This window comes from Triturus cristatus, chromosome 5_2 (genome assembly GCF_964204655.1).
Source record: "Triturus cristatus chromosome 5_2, aTriCri1.1, whole genome shotgun sequence".
In the NCBI taxonomy this organism is placed as follows: Eukaryota; Metazoa; Chordata; class Amphibia; order Caudata; family Salamandridae; genus Triturus; species Triturus cristatus.
The window spans coordinates 340,637,985-340,662,647 of record NC_140588.1 but is presented as its reverse complement, the minus strand read 5'-3'; the positions used below and the strand labels follow the sequence as shown (position 1 = coordinate 340,662,647).

The 24,663-nt window shown below is 44.5% G+C and overlaps 1 protein-coding gene across 3 annotated transcripts in view; it reads left to right on the top strand.

The window, feature by feature from the left end:
- Nucleotides 1-24,663, top strand: part of WRNIP1 (WRN helicase interacting protein 1) — a 320,975-nt gene that overhangs the window by 177,064 nt on the left and 119,248 nt on the right. The gene's annotated exons all lie outside the window — the stretch shown is intronic.

Here is a 24,663-nt window from a genome sequence, read left to right as displayed (position 1 = left end):
GCCAGTAGCCCTGAGACACTATGCCCGGCTGAGGTCAAATGGCTTTTCGGGTGATTTCCACGCTATGCTTTTGGACATGCCCTTTGATGGCTGTTGATTGTTTGGCGACAAGGCAGACAATGCGCTTGAGTGCTTTAAGGACTCCAGGGCTACGGGCAAATCCTTGGGCCTTGATTCCACCTCTCGCCCCGCGCAGTCTGCTTTTTGCCCCTTTCGTGGCTACGGAAGGAGTGCCCCGCCACGTTCCGCCCAGAGCAGAGGCCTGCGTAAGCTGTACAGCCTCTGCGCGGCGGGGGACGTGGGACCCACCGTCGTGGGTCAGGGAGCCAGCGGGCGGGCCAGTCCACCAGTGCCCCCTCTGCAGCAGCCTCCAAACCCTCCTACTCCGACCTTTGAGGGCCACCATTCGCTAGTGGGCAGCAGGATTTGCCATCTCCTCCCCCACTGGCTCAACATCATGTCGGACAGGTGGGTTTTGCAGATAGTCCAAAGGGGCTACTCCCTCCCCTTCGAGACTACCCCTCAATCCATGCCACCTCAATTCCATCGCATATCGGAGGATCACTTGGCCCTTCTCCAACAGGACGATAAGGTTATCTTGGCCAAGGGAGCCATTGAGCGACTTCCTGCCCCAGAAGTAGGTCGTGGTTGTTATTCTCACTACTTTCTGGTGCCCAAGAAGGACAAGGGGACTGCGTCCTATCTTGGATCTCAGTATTGTCAACCGCTTCCTCCGGAAGGAGAAGTTCAAAATGTTGACTTTAGCTCAGGTCCTGTCTGCCCTCGACCCTGAAGACTGGATGGTAGCATTGGACTTGCAGGACACATATTTTCACATCCCCGTCCTGCCAGCTCACAGGCGTTACCTACAGTTCACGGTAGTCCATGACCACTTTCAGTTTATCGTGCTCCCTTTTGGCCTTACCATCCCCCTTCCTCGGGTGCTCACGAAAGTGATGGCGGTGGTCGCAGCTCATCTGCGCAGATCGGGGGTTCCAGTCTTCCCCCATCTCGATGACAGGCTGTTGAAGGCGGGCTTGCCCCAGGCTGTCGTCTCCCACCTCCAGACTACGGCTGACCTCCTGCATTTGCTGTGGTTCCCCATCAACATGCCGAAGTCACACCTGATTCCCTCTCAGAAGCACCTTTTCATCGGAGGGGTTCTGGACACAGCGCAGTTTCGGGCTTATCCTCCTGAGCAGTGAGTCTGGGATATTCGGGCTATGATTCCGATCTTTCAGCCTCTATCCCGGGTTTCAGTCAGAATGACCCTGAGGCTACTGAGCCTCATGGCCTCCTGCATCCTGCTGGTGGACTATGCCAATTGGCATATGCGAGCTCCGCAGTAGGATCTGAAATTCTAGTGGGCACAGCATCAGGGGAATATTTCCGATTTCATCCAGATCTCGTAGGGCACTGCACATCAATTACAGTGGTGGCTAATGAACCAGGATTGGGTCAACGGCAGGTCCCTCTCCTTTTCCCCAGCCAGAGTTCACAGTGGTGACAGATGCATCTCTTCTTGGGTGGGTCGGTCACATGGGAGAGGCGGAGATCAGAGTCCTCTGGTCTCAGGCGGAGTCCGGGCTCCACATCATCCTTCTGAAGCTTCGGGCGATTCATCTTGCACTGACTGCATTCCTTACTTCTGTCAAAAGGAGAGTAGTGCAGGTGTTCACGGACAATACCACCGCCATGTGGCACTGCAACAAACAGGGCGAGGTGGGGTCATGGACCCTATGTCAGGAGGCACTTCGTCTCTGGACGTGGCTGGAACATCAAGGCATGTGCCTGGTGGTTCAACACCTGGCAGGTTCTCTGAATGCCAGGGCAGACAAACTCAGCCGCCGGTGCATGATGGATCACGAATGGCAACTTCACTGGGAGGTGGTGCAAGATCTGTTTCAGCAGTGGGAGAGCCTTGGCTAGATCTATTCGCCACTGAAGAGAATGCGCAATGTCAGCAGTTCTGCATGTTGGAATTTCCAAGGCGGCACTCAGTCGGCAACACTTTTCGTCATGAGTGGAGTTGCAGTCTTCTATACGCCTTTCCGCCTATATCACTTCTACCCAGAGTGCTGAAGAAGATCAAGCGCAAACGGGCCCAAGGCATTCTTGTGGCCCCGGCCTGGACACGGAGAGTCTGGTATCCCGAGCTCTTACACATGGCCATTGATCCTTCGATCAGACTGCCCTTTCGGGAGGATCTTCTGTCACAGCAGCAGGGGACGGTCCTCCACCTGAACCTGTCCAGCCTCCACCTCCTTGCGTGGAGATAGAGCGGCTACAGTTGACAGCTTTCGACCTTCCTCCCAAAGTCTGTAACGTTATCTTGCCAGCCAGGTGTCCCTCCACCAAAACGGTGTACGCCTGTAGATTGAACAAGTTTGTTGCATGGTTCGCAGCAGAGGCTGTGGATCCCCTTTCTGTCCCCCTTTCAGAGGTTCTCCTCATCATTCTTTCTTTGGCCTAGCAGGACTCTGCTCTGGGCACTCTAAATGGCTATTCTTTTGGCCATTTCGTCTTCCTTTGGCTTCCTGACCAGCCTTCTATTTTCAAGTCCCCTGTAAATCGCTTCCCTAAGGGCATTACTCACTTGTTTCCTCCAATTCCTTTCGTAATGCCCCAGTGGGACTTGAACCTGGTTCTGACCTATCATGTGCTCCTTTAGATTTGTTATATAACTGTCCTCTCAGACTTCTGACACTTAAAACTGCCTTTCTGGTTGCCATCACCTCTACTCGCAGGGTCAATGAGCGTCAGGCTCTTTCTTCCAAACCTCCTTTCCTGGCAATTCATCCGGACAAAGTTGTCCTTCGCACTAGGCCTCCTTTCCTTCCCAAAGTGGTTACCTCTTTCCACATAGGACAGACCATCACTTCATCCACCTTGTTACCGCCCCCGCTTCCTTCTAAGGAGGAAGAGAGGCTCCACCGTCGGGATCTAAAACATGCGCTTTCATTCTATAAGGATCGCACAAACCCATTCCGGGTGGATGACCAGCTCTTTGTTGGCTATGTGAGCACCAAGAAAGGTTGGCCCGTGCAAAAATGAACCATCTCTCGATGGGTCCTTCTTTGCATCAAAATCTGCTGTTCCTTAGCGAAAAAGGAACCTCCAGTGGGGTTGCGTGCCCAATCCACCAGGGCGATGGCAGCCATTTCTGCTTTGGGACGTGGAGTACCCCTTCATGACATCTGCAAGGCAGCTATGTAGGCTTCTTTGCACATGTTTACTTAACATTACTGCCTGGACAGCCAAGTCCGGAGAGACGGCTTCTTTGGCCATTCAGTTCTCCAGGACTTTCTGGTGTGAACTTTGTTCGCAGATCCACCTCCTGGGTTGGTATTGCTGGAGTATCTATTCTAAGGTGAGGAATCCATACCTAATAGTCTCTTTCAGATAAATAAGTTACTTGCCTTCGGTAACGATAGATGTGTAAGAGACATATATTAGTTATGGATTCCTCACCGACCCACCCATCCTCCCCGTTCTGCAAACTGACTTCTAGGGTAAGGGACTCCCTTTCAGGGCCCTAGTTTTGTGCACCAGTGGTCGGTGTCTTGCATGGCTCTGCGCTTCTGGAATGAAATATCGTGTAAAGAACTGATGTCAGTGCGCAGGGGCGGCGTCTAAGTAGATACCGCAACGTCATTCCGGCAACCACGCGCCCACAACGAACGCGGAGTCGACCGACGCCACCTACCGACGTGCAGGGGTACTGCTAAAGAAAAAATTCTCCCGATCCAGTCTGACGCCTGGGGGTAATTCTAAGGTGAGGAATCCATAACTAATCAATGTCTCTTAGAGATAGATCGTTACTGAAGGTAAGTAACTTGTTCGTCAGGCAAAGAAGCTCCTGCAAGTCAGTGAAAAGTGCATCTGAATCTGCTTCTACATTGCATTAGCTTAAATCACACAATTTCTAACATTTCACTACCTCTACACATGGCTCCCTTGAGGAGAACCAATTAGGTTCACATACAAACGAATAATGCAAATGTATTACTTTTTCCAGCTATTGCACAATGAACGCACACTAAAAGTCGTTTGAACAAGCAGTTCTCTGCAACATAATGATATATTCAGTCCAAGCTGTTTTACTGAGGTGTTGAGGTGTCTGTTACTGCGTGCTCAAGGATTGCGTAAAAGTAAGCATTCATATAAGAACAGAAAATAATAAATAAATAATTTTAAATTACTGGTTCCACTCCTCCTGAAATAAAAGTAGATATACGACATAGAAGAAATGGCAACCAGACTTAGCAATTTTAAAACGAGGCCTACATTAGCTGTATTTAAGGCAAACTTGAAGTATACACTGTAAATATTTGTATGTTCACATGTTAATGTCGTATTGAAGCAAAACTTTAATTATGAAACCAATTCCCTCCCTGTGGTGATTCTGTAACTATTAATAAATGTAAATCCAGAATTATGCAAAGTATACTGCAGCTTAATTACAGTAGTGCTGTCTAGAAAAAAGATAAACCTTTGCAATGCAATAGGTATCAAATTTACGAGCGTTTGAGCTATTGGCATTGTAAATGGCAATACCTTTTATTTCTGTGTTGTTTTTAAAACAGATGACTAAAAGGCATTGTCATTTACAGTGCCAACAGCTAAAACTCTCGCATATGCGAGACCTATTGCATTGCAAATGCTTTCAGTGCCCGTGCTATCAAGATAAAAAGAAAACATCAGGACAAAGCTATTTAAAAAAAATAGTGCCCAGAGGCTGTAATTGAAGCCTGCCGATTAACAACACACACCAGGGGGTGTCCTCCTGGGTTACAAAATAAGACACGGCAGTACTAAGGAGGGACTGCTAAGCCTATTGACCAATGAAAAGCCACAGTTTATAGTGGACAATGACACAAGCCAATGAAAAATATGGGCGGAGAGTGGGCGGAGCTTCAAGTCCATACCTGAATACAGCATGTCTTGCAGAGCAGCGCATGCGCTGCCCAGGCTTGACCTAAAAAAGCACAAGCAGGTTTGTCTACCATTTAACACTGCCTAAACTGCAGAGGTGCATGTGGAGTTAAATTCAAACACACAGCCACCCACCATCTTTCTAAAATTGTCTAAAAACCACTTTACCCCAAATATGCTAGAATGTTGGCATAGCAACCTATTCAGTCTCGGAATGCTCTAGGGAAAGATACTTTCAAGAGTCTTTAGAGTTAGCTGACGTTTTTAGGCGGTTTCCCTTAATTCTAGAGAGCTGGGTATGAAACCGGGATAAAAATGGTTGAAACTTCGGTCCAATTGGAAGTGCCTGGTCTGTAGCCCAGTGGCCCTGTGCCCCTGTACCCCTTGTAGCATGCAACACTGTACAGCTGCTGGAGGTAATAAGAGGAATGGAAAAAGAGCAGAATAGAGGCAGAGTGGCTGTCTCTGTCAAATGTTACCATGGGACCAGCAACACACTAAAGGAGTCAGATAGTTCCTGCTTTGTCAGCAGATTCCAACTTTCAAATCAGGGTAAGCCTAATTTAACGAAAAAAATCTTGCTACACTTCTGAATAGTTGTTATTGTTTGTGGGAAGTTTGATATGGTGCTACACCTCAGATGGAGCTACGAAAATGGACCCTGCGAATCCACCCTGTTGGGTAGTTAGATGACTGGTGATGTGCACTGGACCGCAGGGTCAAAATATTTGTGATAAGATAACATGTCCATGAACATGTTTTCTTGCACATAAAAAAGGCCCTTAATTATGTGGCAATTGTTTTATTTACTGTTTCACTTCTCCAGCTCACACATGCTCAATTGTTGACAATGTTTTGATCTTGGAAACGTGAAAAGCCACATCGGACCTACTGCATTTTAAACGTATGTGCTCTTGGTTTGCAGCGCGCCCTGCGTCCACTGTGCCATCTCTCTAACTGTCTGTGTTCTGGTGACACAAAGGTTGAAAGGAACTGGTATGTGTTCTCTAAGTGCACTGTGCCTGAAGCGGTATGTAGTGTGCAAAGACTGCCTAAACGGGCTAGTGCTAATCAAACATAAAGCTTCCCTTTGTACAGCTTGTGTCCTAAAAGGAATGGCACTATACCAGCTTCTAAATGCCAACCAAAATCAATGTGTGGCCTGTAAAACATAAGATGTAAAGAGAACCATCCACTGCTCTTTGCAGCAAAGAATTGTAATTGAATTTATAATAATTCATATTTCTAAAGCACGAACATATCACCTGTAAGGGTTTCCAGGCGCTGGGGGCCGGCGGTAAGGTTAAGTGAGCTTTTGCTCAGAGTCGTATGATGCTGAGCTTGCGCCAGGGATCAAACCTGGAGCCCCGCGCTCCGGAGTCAGCCGCTCTGGCAACGGTGCCACACCTCTCGCATGCGCTTACTATCCCTGACAAGACGTTGAATCGCTTTTCAGCTAGTAGCATGCTACTCCGGAACCTAAAAAGTATTAGTGGTGAATTAGTCTAAAGAAATATGAAATTAATTTGAGCAGTCGACATGTGAGTCTGTTAGTTGAATTGAGAAGGATAGTGGAGGGATAGAGTCTCTAGAAGTCTCTAGAAGTGGATGAGGTATCAGATGAGTCTAGGAGGTATACATGAGGGAAGGGTTTCAAAAGGCTTGTTTGGGAGATCTGAATAGTAAAGAGGTTTGAGAGGATGCAAGGAGGGGTAGAGGAGGGAGAGTCTATAAAGGTTTATTTTGGAGATCATAGTAGTAGAATAGGATTTGGGATGCGTCAGAGTGGAGGTAGAGGATATATTGAGAGGTATACTGTCAAAACTACGGTACTGCATTGGAGAGAATAGTGGAATGAGGTTTGGGATGAATCATAGACTGGAGGTAGAAAATATATTGAGAGGCATAGGGTGAGATATAGGGTAGTGCATTGGAGATGCTGAATTAGCAGTAAAGTAATAAATATAAAGATAAGTAAGTACATGGAAGGGATATATGTTTAAGGAAGGTAACATATCTAGATTTAAGTTGTATTTAATAAACTAAGACTTTCTTGTGTTGCTATACTTTAAGCTAGTTTATTTGTTTTTAATGTGGTTTTCTTTTTAACCCATTGACCGCGGTGCGAATTCCGCAGCGGTGCGGGCAAAATAATTAGTGGGCGGGGTTCGGACGGCCCTCGGCCATCCTCTGCACACGCCAACTGTGACGTTGGACGGCCGGGGGCCGTCTGATGCATGGAAAGGGTTAATAATTCAAGTGAAGCAATTGTAGATACATTGTTATGATTAAAAAATACTTATTTATGCAGTACCCTATATATATATATATATATATATATATATATATATATATATATATATATATATATATGTATATATATATATATATGTAAAACACAGAATAATATATCCATAAGAAATATGTACATATGTTAAGCAGACCTAGTGAATATGTACATATTTTAAAACATAATTATTATACACATTTATACAAAGGAATAGATATATCGAGATACATATATGTAATCCAAATAAATGCTTTTATACAGTTTGTTTATGTTTGAGTATGGTGCTTATGTGGGGGAAGAGTCAACTCTTGAGTAGTCGTCTGAAGATAAGATAATTATCCATGGATCTTATGTTTGGGGGAAAAGAGTTCCATATTTTGGCTGCTCGAACAGAGAGGGATGTGCCACCTATCGGTTTCTTCTTGTATTTTGGGATTTTGTGGTGAGGTGCCAATCTAGAGCGGAGGTTCCTTTGTTGAATGTATTTGGTGAGTTTATTCTTAATGGAGAGGTCCTGTTCCATCTATCGCTTTGTGGGTTATACAAAGCAGCTTGAATGTGGATCTTCTGGCAACCGGTAACTAATGTAGGGCCCTCAAGGCAGAGGAGACTGGAGCTTATGGCTTTACATGTAGGTGTAGTCTCTGTTGTAGTTTTTCATGGTTGTTAAAGATGATCCATGGTAGAAGTTATTGGCATAGTCGAGTTTAGACACTACAAGAGCGATAGTAGCCAGGACCTTGTGTGGAAATCCCAGGTGGGGGAAGATGCGTCGAAGAAAACAACATTCTTGCCAACGTAGGCTTTATCTTTTCTGTTCAACATGAGGGCAGCGTTTGGTTAAAAAAATTAAAATATAAGCAGAACGAGTAAGGAAAGCAACATACAAGATGGTTGGGAGAGCAGCATGGAAAGTGTGCGGTATGGGGTTGTGAAGACGGCAGCCGCACACAGAAATGGGGAGAGAGCAAGAAAGCACATGTTCTCCGGTGCAGTGCAAAAAGTTAAAAAAAAAAAAAATCAATCCCTGAATGTCAGCCATGGATGAATACAAGTCTTTCAACCAAAAGGACTGTAAAGACGCTGTGCTCTATAGAGCAGGACACAATAAGAAAAGACATTGAATACGAAGTAAGCCAATGAGATTGATTGAACAAGGTAAGCAGTGCCACTGTATTAGTATTGTCCACAATAGGCATTCAACAACGGACAGCTAAATGCTGTCTTCAGGGGAGACCTAACTAGTTAATTGACTATGACAATATTCAGGGATACATCACCTTAAGGTGGGTGGCTTTCTTTAATGTTTGGGTCCTGTACCATAAACAGCTACATGCTTTCACAACATTCTTCAATATCATCTCAAGCCATACACTTCCTCATGGAGCTGCTGCAGGGGAAATATTAGTCTTTTAATTCATTTATAGCATCACCTGACTATGCAAGTAGTGTCCCACATGTACTTTCTGCCTCAGAACTAGCAGCACGATGGAAAACCAAAGCATACTTAGAAAATTCCCAGCAGTCTTCTCTCTGGTGATTGCATTCATATGTTCCATATATTATCTGTGGTATGGAGAGTATGTGTAGCTTGTTCCAGAATGGGATTACTGCTTTGTCATAAACACTTATGCACCTTGTGATTGTTGGCTCTTCGTATAAATGTAGCCCTGGACAAATATCACATGTCGCAGAAATGCTGCATAGTCATCGGTACTTTCCATCCACCCCTTATTGGGTGTAAAATATATGCCTTTCTCAGATCTTACTGGTGCATAAATTCACTGCATTCAGTGCACAGCCTCCTATCCATTCTTCCCACATAGGCTAGAACCCTGTAAATGCACTGTTCAACTGGGCCAAGACAGTGCAACATTTTTTTTTACCTGCAGTTAAACGGTTTCCCCAGTGCTTTCCAGCTAGGCGTGTATCTCCAGTCTCCAGGGTTTGTAATGAATGAAGGCCTTTCCTAGTGGGAATGTAGAACAAAATCCAGGTAATGCACAATGAGACTAAATTACCCTGAAAAACCGAATGCAGCGTATAAGGGACACTACTTTGTAAACACTGTTAATCTTAAAATATAGCGTTGTAATAACAAAGTGCAACTGACAGTTGGGTTTGGAAAGTTGTACACAATACAGTGTGTTCTGTCCCTCCTTTCTCTCCTGTAGGTTTGCCCAAAGGTGGTAGTAAAGAGGGGCATGCAAAGAAAGCAGTGACTGAGAGAACTGACTGCCCTGTACTTATACCAGCTGATGCCTTCAGTGCTTCTGTGTACAGTTCCATAACCCACAGAAGAAGGAATGTGTTTCTGTGGAATTGCGATGAAGTCCAGGCGGATATATGTATAGGAAAAGATTTCTATGGAATTGTGATGCAATCCTCTGGTTCTGACCAGCTGTTCCGCTTATCCCTTAAGCTCCAGGATAGCGTAGGCATGAACGCAATGCTGCAGTCTGCAGGCTGGCATCATGAGCTGCAAGGTGTCTGCCGCATAATCCACTCTGAAGGCGCGTGAGGCGGCCTGGAACCGAGAGGATGTGTCTGGACAGAGATGGAATGCAACTAAAAGCAGGGTACCCCCGCCACACCACTCATTGCATACGGTTTTGGAAACAGAATGTAGAAAACAGTCGCTCTGATTCACTAAGGAGTCTGTGGCCACAAAGTCTGAGTTTGCAATGCTGAACCGTTTGTTGGGATATATAATGGGCGTTCTCAATCGCCATGCAACCATTTGCTATCCTGTACACTTTAACGAGAAAAAGAGGGTATCCGAGAAGCATTCCTCCTCCTGTACTTCGCAAGGTAATGCACAGGTGTTTTGCAATGGTCTTTGCAGTTGCAAAGCATGCGATAGTCAGTGCCTGCCAATTGCACGCACTAACTTTCCACAAGGTGCAGAGTTCTGGGTAGTGAGTACCAGCACTTCTATATTTCCATTTAAAGCGCTGGCAAGTGGCAAGCTGTCAAAATTTGACAGCTTACACAGCTTGCGCGGGCTGACAGCGCTGTTCGTCGGACTGCTGCATTCTCGCTACTGAAGTCACACTCACAATGTTTGCGACATTGTGACTTCTGTTTCCTAAGAGACAGGGGTCAGTATGCAGGCAGATTGCAAAAGCAAGTTCTGGGATGGGGCTCTGTTGTTCCATGAAGGCCTCCAGTTGCTAGTGTTTGCAAGGAAATGCAAACTGATTCCCTCCTCATTAATATTCATGAAGTTGTCCGCATCAGGCCCACTCTCTAATGTTAAGCTTCACAAGTAGTCCTCCAATAGTGTGTAAACACCTGTGCTCCACAGGTCAGCATTCCAGATATGGCAGAAGGGACCTAAAGACTTGGTGAGTGACCATGTAGTTCCAGATAACAGCATGGTGACATTTAGGCAAAGGAAATCTACTGTAGCATTGCCAGAGTTAGAACAGGGACTTTGAACTTTGAGTAGAAACCAAATGGGGTCATTAGCCTTGCATTTTTGGAGAGTCTGTTCCAGAGTTTCACTTTAGACATTTATTTAGAGTTGAACAGTTTTCAGTCAAACTTCGGTAGAGGGGTGTGATGGCTGTTGAAGTTGTAAGGAAACCAATAGGTATTTGGGGATTTCCCATTGATCTCTCTTAAGGTCTGGCTAGACCGCATTGCTGTTGCTTACCTTATATGATTAACAGAAAAATAACTTTCAGAAGCCCTATTCAGAGAGCGGCTTAGGTCCTGCCCGCATCTTGTTTACCCTGAGTATAGCATTTGATTGGACAGAACTTCTGCGCTTCGACTGAAAGTGCTTGTATTTCACTTTTTCCCTTGTGGGAAAGCTTATGCTCAATACAGAAGGACCCTGTTGGTTATGTTGGCAAGCCAGGGATCCATGCTATAGAAATTATATGTTTATAATGAAAAGTTACAATAATGGCAGCAGGTCTAAATGATTTATTGTGAAAAGCATATGTGAAAGTCAATAGTTGATTAAGAGTGGATTGTTATTACTCTTACTTGTTATGCCTGCCCTTTGGAAAGGCTCCCACTTCATACAGTTGACCTAAGTTGGTTCTGGTGGTAGCCAATGATAAAGGCGACAGGCCTGATTTGTGTCCGTAAAGTTGTACCTGAAGCTATAGGTCTGATCTTTTTATTATAAAAAGTTATTACCACTGCAGAGGGTCTGGCTTGTCTATTGTGAAAAGCACTTGTTAAAAGCAATAGGCCTTTAACAATGGATTGTTTTCACGCTTTTATAGACTGTAGACCAGTACTGATTCATGGATGATCCCAGATTACCATAGTAGGCAAGGGTTTTGGTGTTCCTCTGCCCTAAGGGTAGAAGATTTTCACTGTGACAATCCTTGTTTTAGGCCCTTTCCAGAGTAGTTGTTTGTTTGCCAGCTGCAATTTTGTTCATATTTGTAAATGTACTACTGTATTCCTGATAGTTGCCAGCCTATGCACAGTTAAGTATCACTGTGTTTGTTATGGTGAAGGCTGTACTATATGGGGTACATAATATCAGATTCAATAGGTTTGATCTGTTTAGCCAGAGCTGTTGCCACTGCCAGGGCTTATTATATTGGTAATGTAAGGCAGTGCCACTTAAAACCTAGTTTTGTCTGGTAAGAATAGAACCCTCTTAAAGATGCTGAAAAAAAGTCATGGAAAAGCATGCATATTTTGTGTTAGTTTTAACCTCTACGATTTCTTCTAAAAATCACAAGTAAAACAGCTACCTTACCGGATTGTGCATTTATTTATCCATTTCTTAGTTCATCTGATATCAGAAACAAAAATCCTTGAAATGTAGTCTTTGTTTGAATATTAAAAATGTGCTGTTTTAGTGTTGCAGTTGTTCACATTCTTTTAGTTTGGCCATTTGAACAGAAGGTGTTTTCTGTGGATCCCAGTAATGGTGTGTGAATTATGTTTTTAAAACACTTTTATGAAGTTGATGCTACTTAAAGGGATAGTAAACTTTGAAGACATACATAGGAGCTATAGTGAGGGTGGTGGCAAGAGGCCTTGGAGAGGACAGAAGAGACTGGATAATTTTTACTCAAAATCTATTACATAGACTGAAGGAGTTTCACCTGAACTTTATTGAGTTTATTTGAGGTCACTATTGACACACACACACACACATCTGTAATCCAAAATGTCTTCCTCTTTGAATATGTTGGTTACTTTTAGACTTCAGAGACTTTTAAGATCACATCTTGAGGATGACAAAAGGAAAAAAAGACGCCGTCATGGAAGCTTCCATCTGGAAAAGGCATTCATGTCACCACGAGACCTTCTTTGCGTCAGTGTAGAGAACTGGGCTTTTGTTGCAGTCCCCGCCACCCCCCAACTTTATGCCCCTTTTTGGATATTAGATACTGATTTTTGACTCTGACAGTGCACTGAGGCCTGCTAACCAGACCTGAGTGCCAGTGATCCTTCCTTAAAACAAGGTGTTGTCTAATTGTGTTATAATTGGCAAAGGACTTTAGCACTAATGTAAGTCCCTAGTACATGGTAGTCCAGGTGCCTAGGGCAGGGGTACTAAAGAGGACTCTGTAAGGGCTGCAGCATATCTTATGCCACCCTGAGGGATCCACATACAAATTCCACACGCTGCCAATGCAGGCTGCGTGACATGGTGCAAACAATGAGTGAAATCGCAACAGGACACACGCTTGTGTAAAATGCCAAAGTCACTGCATCTAATACATGTAAGTCACCCCTACAGCAGGCCTTTGAGCCCTAAGGCAGGGTGCATTATATTTTATGTAAGGACATATCTGCATGACCAGATATGCCCCTGTAATTTCTAGTTCTATTACTAGATATTACTAGTGAACAGGGAAGCCATTTTGAGTACATATGATGGACACTGGTGAAAACGAGTTCCCCAGTTACATTATGGCTTCACTGAAAGTAGGGATGTTTGGTATCAAACCTCTCATATTAATGGGTCCACACTGATGCCAGTGTCTGGTTTATTAATACATGCACACAGAGGGCACCTTAGAGGTGTCCCCTGAAAACCTACCAGACAGTGGTGTGCTGACTGGATCACGCCAGCCTACTGCCAGAGACAAGTTTCTGACCCCAAGGGTGAGGGCCTCCACTCTCAGGAGCTACGAAACAAAGCCTGCTTGGGTGGAGGGTGTTTACATCCCCTCCCACAGGATGACCTGCTGATTAGCATTCCAGACAGGGGAGCTTCAAAGAAGCCACTCCCTTTGATATGCAAGTCTGGCTTCCCTTACAGAAGAGGAAGCCGACCCCCATTTGTCCAGAGCCCTTGGGCACCTGGACAGGCATGAAAATTAGCTGGTCATGGAAGCGTGCCCACCCCTAGGCTAGTACCACCCAAAGGTTGGCTACCTGAAGTGGACACAACTTTTCAGAGTTGCCCATCTTGATGATGGCAAACGTAGGAATTGTGGGACAGGGTTATACCCACTTCCCACAAGAAGTGGTCATACCGAGGGCGTAGGGACCCCAGGGGTAAGTGGCCCATTGGTCACTACCCCTCACTCCCTTTAACGCCCCTTAATTGAATATTTAGGGGACCCCCTGATACCAGAACTTCAGATTTCGATGGACACAATAGAATGGGACTGAGAAGACTGCTGATCCGAGAACCAAGGAGCACAACTGACTGGGCGCCAATCCTGCCAGCCTTACTGCTGCATCCAACCCTTATGGAGCTCCCAGCTCGTCCTGCTGCTATGCAGAGTCCAAGAAACCTGGAAGGCGGTCAGAGCTTCACCAGTTGCCAGAGAAACTCCCTTGGAGTAGAGGAGCTACTCCCCTGCAGCTGCAGGCACTAAAGAAGCAAGACACTGTACACCAACCTGCCGTCTTCAGGACTACTGATGCAGCAGCCACCCAGAAAAAGGTAGCCGTGCACCTACAGGTCAGATCCGTCCTCCCACCAAGTGTGGGGGCGCCAGGACTGACCAGAGCTGCACAGTACCAATCCATTGGGTACTGGACCCCTTGCAGTATCCAAGGCTTGTTGTACCCATCCTGGACACCATCGCCGAGGAAGACCGACCTGCACATTGAGGGACTCCAGGGACATTGAGACCCACTTTGTGAGTGGCCCAGCTGGCCTGTGTGCCCCTCTTCTACAAAACCAAGACAAGAGTCTCTGACTGCTGCCAGCCGACACTTCAAAGCACCTATTCACCAGCGCTCCAGAGCTAAAGTCCAGGGGAGGTGAAGGTGGCAACGGGGTCCCGTGACCCACAAGAGCTAAGCCCATGCTTGGGTTTGCCCAGACTGGACCTCCAGTTACCTCCTGCAACCATTTTCTGCAGGCCCCTCTAACCGCGAGCGACTCCTGCACCAGAATCCGACATCAAAAGACACCACTGCATCCGAGCCTCACAGCCAAAGGAGAAGTGGATCAAAGAGGATTTTAAGGGTTGATTCCCCCCTGTGGGTTTTCCCAGACTTGTGCCCCAGTTCCTGCTTGCGGCCTCTTTGTAACTGGACCGTTCTTTAATTGAAGTCAATGGGACACCCGACGCTGTGACACACCTCTGCACCCGAACGCCCCAGAACCTACCGAGGTGACCTGTTACCCATTCTCACCTTAAGTCCATAAGAACAGTCCCGTAAGGCGCTGACAAGTGTCCGACTGCAATACATTTTTTTCCTCCATAGGATAACATTGCCGATCTAGAAAAATCACTGTGTCCATTTGTGAAAACTGTAAAAATTCATAACTTGAAAAGTACTTATCCTATAATCTAGGTATCTCAATTTATATAAAAGTATGTTATTTTTATAAATTGTTACCGGATTTCTTTGTGTGCCATTTACTGCCTTTGTGTGTGTAATAAATGCTTAGCACTACCCTCTGATATGCCTAACTGCTCGTCCACACTGCCACAAAAGAGCATTTGGGGTTTCGTTTTTGCCTCTAATTCCTGTGAGGTTTGCCAGGACTCTCTACACACTGTACCTCATTTTGGTGCACTATATAGAGAGCCAGCGTCCAACAGTCAGAAGCTCGCCTGAATATTTCAAAGCACCATTAAGAGCTTAAATATTTTTTGAAGCAGCACTGTTTTAATACTTTTGTTCTGTAGGTCCACTGCAAGTGGATTCACATGCAGAGGATTGCACCCCATTAACCTTTTGTGTTTTTCAAAATAAGCTCTCTGATACAGTTTCTGTGAGAGCAGTATGACTTTCGAAAGGTGTTACCATACATCTATATGATTGATTGTGTTTGTATGCCACTGTTTTTTTTATTCAACGAAGTTGCAGCTTCCCTGTAAGAATCCCTATTACTGACCCCCCACTCTTCTTGGGGATATTCCTACCCTGCCCTCAAGCATAAATGTTTGTGATGGCAGCGTCTCTTACGCAACGAGTTTATGGTGATTTTGAGCAGAAACATTTGCAATTTACTTCGGTGAGCATAGTTCCCTACTGTCTATTTAGTCATGCACTAACAGTTGGACTGCTTTCATAGGGTATGTTTTCAGGGAAGGAAGCTGATCCTCCTATCACAGGGATACAGGAGGCAAATGTGGGGGATGGGTGGAAGGTAAAGTAGATAGGTGGAAATGTTGTTGCTTACTCCTGATGCACATATCCTGTAGACTCTGCTAACTGCTGCTGTGGTAACCTTACAGAAGAAACGGATGACCTCCCAGCCATGCTTCGTAATTTTCCAGGAGCCAGATGTGGCAAAAACAGTTGCATTGGGATGATGATTGTTTCATGCCTGCACCAAAATGTGCTGCAACTCGATGCACAGTGACTGGCCACTTTTCTGGAGAAAGAATTTGTGAATGCAACAGAGTTCCATAGCAAACTATCGTGTCACAACATTAATAAAGGAGGAGCTTAAAATTAGGCTTGCAGAAACTCCTTGCTGGGCTACCAGTCTATTCTGTTTCACTTTCCCACTGAAACATGCTGCATAGCATCTGAGTATAGGGTGTCTTTTCAGGTCCCGTCTCCCTCAGCCTCATTGATGGGCAGGCGAGCAGGGGTCTCGCCTCCTTTACTAGCCCAACACTGAGTGAGGATCATGTACTCTGTAACGTTTGTGAGGGTAGCCACGCCTTGAGGCCCAGCAGCTATGTGGGAGTCAAAGATTATCCAGTGGTGAACCGAGAAAGAAACAAGGAGGAATGCGCACAGGGAACATCTGCAGCTTAATGATAAAGAGATTTGGTTGGTTTCCAGAGGGTACCTGCTGCATGAAAGGATTGGCTAGGAGAGTCGACGATGAACTGCCCTCAAAGAGGCGGGCAGAGCGGGTACCTAGTCATCAGTACCTAAGTGACTGCTCAACACCAATGCCTTGCCCTTTATTGAGAAGAGCACCTCCTGCCTGCCAAGATAAACTACTACCTTCATGTTAAATGGGCATCTGGTTGTATCTTGTTTGCAAGACCTCTCATCAACGTTCTTCCTTCTGTGCACTCTTCACCATGAACAGTTTGTCGAGAGAAAAAATGAAATTCCTTACCACTGCCGAACGGTTTTATAAGGTGGCGAGCAATCTTTCAGATGACCTCCATGAAAGTGAAGGATGCAGAATCCGCATTCTGCATGGCCACGTAAGTAAGGAAACTTAAGATATTGCTACTGAAGTAAAATTGGCAGAGAGTAAGCCGGCAAATTTAGAGGCGAGATTGGTCAGAATAGAGAAGTTACTAGAGCCCAGTGGTAGAAAGCTGCATGTGCTAAATAGAGACTAAAGTTGCGTTGGAGGTGATGACCTGGTTTAAACTCTGACTGAATCTATACTGAAACTAGACATGTAATGTTCCATTTTGGAGGATCTGTTGACCGGCTCATATCTCTAAATTCTTCAGTTTCCATCAGATATGCAAGAATATGATGTTGAGTAGGTGTTGGTTGAAATGTTGGCACTGGCAAAGAGATTCGGGTAAGGTAGGTAACAGGAGAAAGTTGATTCAGCATTTCCACAGGTGTCACCAAGATATGTTAAATAAAGCTTTTGTCTCTGCTTTTCTCCTTTCCCTCTGGGGCCTCGGGAGATGGCTGTTTTGCAATGTCGTTGGACTATTCTGAAGCAAGAATATAACAAACTAAAAGCGAATGGTTCTGTGTTCCCCTTCTGTATTGTCCTGTGCCTGCTGTTTGGCCATCCCTTAAAAAGCTTAAACAATTTATAGAATCTGATAAACCAGCTACAACATTGACTTCCCTTTAATTTACTGGAGCGCAAGAGGTGATACCAGATGCATAAGGAGCAGTATCTGACTGGAACCAAAAATAGGCCCGACACCAAAATAAAAGTGGGCCAAATTTGTAAATAAAGTCAGTTTTGAACTTCTAATGGCGCTTTGTTCAGGTGTTTTGTCAAGGTTTGAGAGGCTGCATGCATTTGTGCTTGCTGCAGGCAATGCTTGTAGTGATATCCGAGAAATCAACAGTAAAAACCAGCCCACCAGACCATAAACAGGCCAGCAAACCTCAACAAAACAGCCTCAAAAACAGCCCACTCACTGACCTATCACACCAGCCCTTCTGACACTACTTGACAGCCCAAATAGGCCACCCTGACCATGAAGAAGTCGTGCCTGAACCATCTTCCAAATCATGTGTCCCTTCTCGTGTATATATATATAATTATCTACTGGCAGTCGCCAGTAGATAGTTATAGTTACAACCTAGTTTCCATAGGAAATCTCAAAACTCTATTTTGAATAACTTTGGCGCCGGTTGACGAATCCTCGCGAAATTTTCAAAACAAATGGGGCGCTCCGTTCAGCTCCTACCCTGAAAGTCTCGGGGTGATTCGTCAAGCGGGGGCCGAGAAAAAGGTTGGGTCCCAAAACGCGTTTTCCCCATGCATTTTTCCATAGGACCTTTAGTCGAAGGTACAACCCGAACGGCTGAACAGAATTACGTGAAATTTGGCAAAGAGGTAGCCATAAGGTCAAGGAAGTGCCTTTTGAAGATCTCGTGTAAATCTGTTCAGTATTTTCTGAGAAAATAGCATTTAAAACCATATCCATATCTATATGCGCGCACCGTGCGCGCACTGTGCGCGCACCCTGCCGTGCGCGAGCGCAAGTCTGATTGGTTGTTAGATGTCGGTAAACATTAGAATCGTTCGAAACCAGGAAGTGTCGGCTGCCATTTTGTCTCTCGCAGTCTGAGGGGGTGAAAAACAAAGGTGGAGAACGTGAAAAGGGGGCAGGGTGGACAGTTCCTGACCCCCTAGCCTTGGTCAGGGGGTCACAGAAGGACCCCCAAGGGAGAATAAAACAATTTATTTGTTTATTTTTTTTAAATCACGCACTGCGCACCGTGGGTACTCGGTCGCCTAAGCGCTCCGAGCGCCCACAGCGCGCGCAAGGTGCGCGCACGATGAAAAACCTGAAAAAAAAAATTAATAAATCCATAACTTAGCATTTAAATAACCGTACATATCCACTGAAAAAACCATAGGTTTCACACACGTTGTAGTTACGAATTAGCATTTAAAAAACCTTGCAAATTCACTTAAAAAACCATAGGTTTTACACATGTTATAGTTAGCTGGACATTTCACTCGTAAAAAACAATGACATTCCCCCGTTATAGTTAGTGCAGGCAACTATAACTCACGCGACCGCAATCCTCTGCTGATGACGTCCGATATTACATCACTGATGACATATGTGTCTTTCTGAAAAATAAATATTTGTAATATATGTATAGCTAAAGATTAATGGAAGAAGACATGGGTAAATAAGTGTCTAAATACAGTGATGTAATATCTGACGTCATCAGCAGAGGATTGCGGTCGCGTGAGTTATAGTTGCCTGCACTAACTATAACGGGGGAATTTCATTGTTTTTTTACGGGTGAAATGTCTAGCTAACTATAACATGTGTGAAACCTATGGTTTTTTAAGTGATATATATATATTACCTACTGGCGGTCGCCAGTAGGTAGTTATAGTTAGGACCACGTTTCCATAGGAAATCCGCAACATTCTATTTTGAATAACTTTGGCGCCGGTCGACGAATCCTCGCGAAGTTTTCAAAATAGGTGGGGCGCTACGCTCCGCTCCTACCCTGAAAGTCTCGGGGGGATTCGTCAAGCGGGGGCTGAGATAAAAGGGGGGTCCCAAAACTCGTTTTTCCCATGCATTTTTCCATAGGACCTTTAGACACAGCTACAGCCCGAACGGCTGAACAGAATTACTTGAAATTTGGCAGAGAGGTAGCCATAAGGTCAAGGAAGTGCCTTTTGCAGGTCTGGTGTAAATCTGTTCAGTATTTCCGGAGAAAATAGCATTTAAAAGCATATATATATCTATATGCGCGCAGGGTGCGCGCACCGTGCGAGCACCCTAACGTGCGCGAGCGTAATTCTGATTGGTGGTTACATGTTAGTCAACGTTCGAATTGGTCGAAATCAGGAAGTGTCGGCCGCCATTTTGTTTGTTTTCAGTGCGAGAGTGAAAAAGGAAGGTGGCGAACGTGAAAAGGGGGCAGGGTAGAGAGTTCCTGACCCCCTAGCCTTTGTCAGGGGGTCCCTGAAGGACCCCGAAGGCAAAAAATTATTATTTTTTTTTTAAAAATCGCGGGGGTGCGCGCGTACCCTGAAAAACACAAAAAAAATGAATTTTTTTACAAAAAAAATAAAATAATTCGCAGGGTGAAAACCAAAAAAAAATAATAATAATAATTTTTAATACGTAGTTTATTGTAAAATAAATATATAAAAAAAATAATACATAAATAAATTAGCATTTAAAAAACCGTACAAATTGACAGAAAAAACCATAGGTTTCACACACGTTATAGTTAGGAATTAGCATTTAAAAAACCTTGCAAATTCACTTAAAAAACCATAGGTTTCACACATGTTATAGTTAGCTGGACATTTCACTCATAAAAAACCAATGAAATTCCCCCGTTATAGTTACTGCAGGCAACTATAACTCACGCGACCGCAATCCTCTGCTGATGACGTCAGATATTACATCACTGATGACATATGTGTCTTTCTGAAAAATAAATATTTGTAATATATGTATAGCTAAAGATTAATGGAAGAAGACATGGGTAAATAAGTGTCTAAATACAGTGATGTAATATCTGACGTCATCAGCAGAGGATTGCGGTCGCGTGAGTTATAGTTGCCTGCAGTAACTATAACGGGGGAATTTCATTGGTTTTTTATGAGTGAAATGTCCAGCTAACTATAACATGTGTGAAACCTATGGTTTTTTAAGTGAATATATATATATATATATATACATATATATACATATATATATATATATATATATATATATATATATATATATATATATATATATATTCTGCTCCAAAGTTTGTCCACCAGGTGAGCAGCACTCGATCAGCAGCTTTGATTATGATAGGCATGGACGAGGATCCGCTTGTAGAAGCTGCTCCGTAGTGGAATTGCCTGACGCGTTTCGAAGCTCCATATGCTTCTCTTCAGAGGCTTTAATGGAGACGGTGTGTGCAAGCGCTGAACCTACTTCGCCATTTTCATATTGCACTCCCACCAATGGGAAGCTCGAATGAGACTGTGCATTGTGGGAAATATTGTCCGGACGGCACACAAATCTTGTCCTGTATGGACCCTGCAAGTGGACTCGTCCTCAATCCTGTTTGCCGCTGCTGGCCCACATTACTGACATGATGGTTACCATGTCAGGTGGCCCCCGTAACATTGCGGGGTGGTGCAAGCTCCGCGGCAGGACAGCCGCGTGTTACATGCTGCTGATCGAGTGCTGCTCACCTGGTGGACAACCTTTGGAGCAGAATATATATATATATATATATATATAATCTACTGGCGGTCGCCAGTAGATAGTTATAGTTAGGACCGTGTTTCCATAGGAAATCTGCAACATTCTATTTGGAATAACTTTGGCGCCGGTTGACGAATCCTCGAGAAATTTTCAAAAGAGGTGGGGCGCTCCGCTCCGCTCCTACCCTGAAAGTCTCGGGGGGATTCGTCAAGCGGGGGCTGAGAAAAAAGTGGGGGTCCCAAAACGCATTTTCCCCATGCAATTTTCCATAGGGACCTTTAGTCCAAGGTACAGCCCGAACGGCTGAACAGAATTACTTGAAATTTGGCAGAGATGTAGTCCTCAGGTCAGGGAAGTGCCTTTTGCAGGTCTGGTGTCAATCTGTTCAGTAGTTCCTGAGAAAATCAAAAGTAAAATGATATATATATGTGGGCGGAGCCTAACCACACATCTCATCCTGAGATCTGATTGGCTGTCAGCACTTCATCCAAGAAGTGTTGGCAGCCATCTTGGGACCAATATACATGATAGCACCTCATTAAAAAGCATTGCAGTTAATAGAAGGTTTTAAGACTTTAGTTACATTATAAATCATTTGTTGATGGTACCATACTCATTTTAGGAATTGTGGTATGTTCTAAGGTGATTTCACCATGTGAAAAAGCCTTCTGCTGGAATATCATGATTGAGAGAAAAATATTTTCTCATGCTTTTCCCACAGAGGTTTGGAAGGTGATCTATAAGCCTTTCTGTAAATTCACATTATCTTTCTCAGTCATGTGAGAATGAAGTCTGACATTCTCAGTAAAACATGTACATCACAAGGGCAGAGACTGTCAGTTGATTCCTTTGTGTTCTACTGCAGCTTCCCAGAGTGTTCCAAAGAAAAACTAGAGCGCTAACAGTCCTACTTATGATAAACATATGGCATACCTGAAGCCATCTTGCTTGGATTAAAGTGGTAACTCTTAAAACATTTAATTTAAAAAGGAACAAAATGAGGGGGTTCGTTTTTCCATAAAAAGTATGATTAGTGCTGCAGAAAGAAAAATTAGGGCACATTTTGAGTGACTTCTCAAACCCTCTTCTATTTCATTAAAAAATTCTGACATGCAGACTGAAACATGCACTTTCAATACCAGCAGCAGTTTTCCCTGGTGAGCAGTAGCTTTACTACAGTGATCTAATGAGCAAAAGAGTGCTAACATTCTGAATTTATGGCAAATGTGTGACACATCTGAATGCCTTCTTGATGGAATCAAAGTAAAAAACTGAAAGTATTTCCTACTGAGGAGACTGCAGTAAATGAGGAGATTAGGAAACTTCATAACAAATAAGTCTCCCAAGATGGCCACCAGAGACAAAAGAGCCCAAATGTAGCCCAAATATCACCCAGATGTAGCCCAAGTATAGCCCAATGACCGAATGTCCCAGAGTGTTCTTATAAACAACTAGAGCGCTTACTGTCTTCATTATGACAAAAGTATGGCACACCTGAAGCCATCTTGATTGGAATAAACTGGTAACACTTAAAACATTTAATTTAAAAAGGAACACAATGAAGGGGTTCATTTTGCCATAGAAATTATGATTATTGCTGAAGAAAGAAAATGAGGGCACATTTTGAGTGACTTCTCAAATCCTCTTCTATTTCATTAAAAAATTCTGACATGCAGACTGAAACATGCACTTTTAATACCAGGAGCAGACTTCCATGGTGAACAGTAGTTTTACTACAGTGATCTAATGAGCAACTAGAGTGCTACCATTCAGAATTTATGGCAAATGTGTGACATATCTGAATACCTTCATGATGGAATCAAAGTAAAAAACTGAAAGCATTTCCTACTGAGGAGACTGCAGTACATGAGGAAATTAGGAAACTTCATAACAAATAAATCTCCCAAGATGGCCACCGGAGACAAAAGAGCCCAAATGTAGCCCAAAATCACCCAGATGTAGCCCAAATATAGCCCAATGACGAAGTGTGCAAAACACTTATTATTTTGTGTTTTTGCAGTGTTATATAGTGCAGACTTGTCAGGTATTGGAGTGCTTTACATGAGTATTGGTTACATCACACAAGAACAAATTCATTTTGGTTGTAGACATGGGGAGACTAAGTGATTTGACCAGAATCACAGAATGTCGAGCTGAAGTAGAAACTCCAACCTGGTTCCCCAGTTGCAAAGTCTGCAGTTCTGGAAGTAACACCACATCCTCTCCCCTAAGTGCAACATTTAATCAAGTGGTCAACTGGATAAAAAAACATAAAGATAACAAATAATTTAAAAGTGCTTTGTCGCTATTTGAAAACTCAGAAAATATGTCCTTATTTTAGTCTTTTAGAGCACTAACCATAATTTTGATGCCAATAAGACCCTCTCATATATGTAATTTCTAAAGGAAATGCTCTAGGTATTACAGTTTTGATTACATCAAGATGACGTCAGGCGTTCCACACTTTTGTAATAAATATAGAATGTTAGCAATCTAGTTGTTCATTAGGATACTGTTGAGAGGCAGAGGCCAGGGGCACGGACTCTGAAAATTGAAGGCAGGTAGGAGGGTGCAAAGGCAACAATTTAACCACACTGAGCAGGCAGGAAGGGCCGTGGCAGCACAACAGACTATGGAGGGCAGTGGAAAGGGGGGCAGGGGCAACAAACCAACAATACAGGACTTGCAAGAGAGGCTGTGGCAATGTAATAGACCATTGTGGGCAGAAGGAAGAGGCAATGGTAGTACAACCATACATGCCAACAGACCCGATTCAGCCAGGAAACGTCCAATGTTTTTAAGCTCAAATGGGCTTTATTTGATCTGTCTCCTGTCTACAATCTCCTCTTTTTCAATGTAACTCAAAGGGGAAAAATCAATACCCCAGTTTTTTTTCAAAATCTCCCTCTTACCAAGTTCAAAATGTTCGCAAGTATGGTACATTGGATCATGGAAGGAAATGGGGTAGGGACATGGACTTGGATAACAGAGGACAGGAGGGGCATGGAGAGGTGCACCAAACTGACCCTGCAGGGCAGGCATCAGGGTTTGCAGCAGCACAATACACCACACAGGGCATGCGGGATGGGAGTGCAGCACAACAATCCATAGAAAGCAAGAGGGAGGGGACAGGACCATGCACATGGACATCAGAGAACAGAGGGGCAAGAGGCAATGGTAGCTAGCTGACCATAATGGACAGACAGGAGAGAAAGCTGCAGCATAACAGACCATAAAGGGCAGGAGGGACGGATCAGGGGCAGTACAATGGAACAGACAAGCCAGGAGGGAGGGAGTAGGGGTCTACACATGTAAACAGAGGGCTGGGGGCAAGGGGGCAGGGCAGGAGCAGCAAGATAGCCATGGAGGTCAGGCAGGATGGGCACTAGAAGCAAGACACACCATGAAGAGCAACACTGAGACTGTGATGGCATACACACAGACCATGGAGGGAAGGTGGGAGGGGGTCAGGGGCAGCTAACTGACCACACGGGGAAGGTGGGAGGGGCCATGGCAGCACAGAAGACCATGCATGGCAAGTGGGAGGGTTAGTGGCAGCACAATGGCTATGATGGGCAAGAAGGAGGGTGCAGGGGCATGCACAAAGGACGATGGAGGATAGAAGGGAGGGTCAGGACCTGTGTACAGACAAAAAAGTTCAGGGGAAGGGGCCTCACA